Below are 1,369 nucleotides of genomic sequence, written 5' to 3' on the forward strand. Positions count from 1 at the left end.
GGTGGTGAAGACATGATAGCTTTTGTCTTAGTGAGCAGGCTTCAAGTAGTTGACAAGTATGTTGAAGGTAGAAGCAACAGGATCTGCTGAAAGAACAGATGTGAGATATAAGAGAAAGGCAGCCAAGAATGCTTGGGTTTGGAACTTGAGCAACTAGAAAAATGGAGTCGGCCTTTAATGAACTGGAGAAGACTACATTAGGACCAGGTGTGAGAAAGAAGGCCCGGACCAGAGACTTAGGCATGTAAAGGTTGAGATGCATTTAAGTGGAGATGTCAAGTAGCCTATAGGCTATATGGATCTGGAGTTTTGGGGAGAGGTTGGGGCTAATGATACAAATTTGAGAGTTGTCAGAATATAGATGGTATTTAAAGCCATGAGACTAGATGAGCTAACTATAGAAGTACATATTGATGGAAAAAGGAAGTCACACAGGGCTAACTCCTGGGGTACTTCAACATACACAAGTAAGAAATGATTAGATCTACAGTATGAGAAGAAAGGAGTTAGAAATAACTTATAGGCTTTGAGTTAGCAATTGTAAGGCATTATCTTCCAAATAAAAAACAAAACAGTAAAGAGACCTGGTTTAAGAGAAAATGATAAATTTAGTCTTGAGAAGTAGGTTTTAAAACCTACTCAGTTATATTCAGTTATATTTTCTTAATAGGCAGTTGGAAATGCGTATCTGGCTTTCGGAAATGAGTTAGTAACCAGCGCTATAACTCGGGATTCCTTCCCACAGGAGAGAGAATTGGAACCATGAAAGGAATTTAAGTTACCAAGGAAATCAGAAAAAAATTCATGTAGCCTACCAAGCCTAAGTAATATCTACATTTCAGGGTATGAGAGAAGGAAGAGGATCTGTAAAGATAATTAAGAAGCGTGGGAAGAGAACCAAGATAGTGCTATATCATAGATGAAAAAGGGTCCGTATGATGGCAAATATAGCATGAAGTAAAGATGATGAAGCCTGAGAAAAAGTCACAGTGGGAGAGAATAAATGGTAAAGCTGAGTCCCAAAGAAGCTAAATGACTAATCCAAAAATAAAACAGTCACAACAGAACTAGAATTTGAACCTGGATCCTCCTGTATTTGTGTGTATATATACATATATACACACGCACACATATGTATATCACATATATAACAAATGTATACACTAAAGCAATCTCATTCAAGTAATTATGATACTACAAATATAAAGATAATCCCAAATCCTTGTTTATTTTTTTAGAGACAAAGTCTCATTCCTTTGCCCAGGCTGGAGCACAGTAGCCTTATCATTGCTCACTGCAGCCTTGAACTCCTGAGCTCAGGTATCCTCACACCTCAGCCTCCTGAGTAGCTAGGACTACAGGTGTGCAC

The 1,369-nt window shown here is 38.1% G+C and overlaps 1 protein-coding gene across 1 annotated transcript in view; it reads left to right on the forward strand.

Moving 5' to 3' along the window:
• The window catches only part of TRMT1L (tRNA methyltransferase 1 homolog (S. cerevisiae)-like), a 79,404-nt gene that overhangs the window by 12,140 nt on the left and 65,895 nt on the right, over positions 1–1,369 (forward strand). The gene's annotated exons all lie outside the window — the stretch shown is intronic.

Source organism: Propithecus coquereli, unplaced genomic scaffold, assembly GCF_000956105.1.
Source record: "Propithecus coquereli isolate 6110/MARCELLA unplaced genomic scaffold, Pcoq_1.0 Scaffold146, whole genome shotgun sequence".
NCBI lineage: Eukaryota > Metazoa > Chordata > Mammalia > Primates > Indriidae > Propithecus > Propithecus coquereli.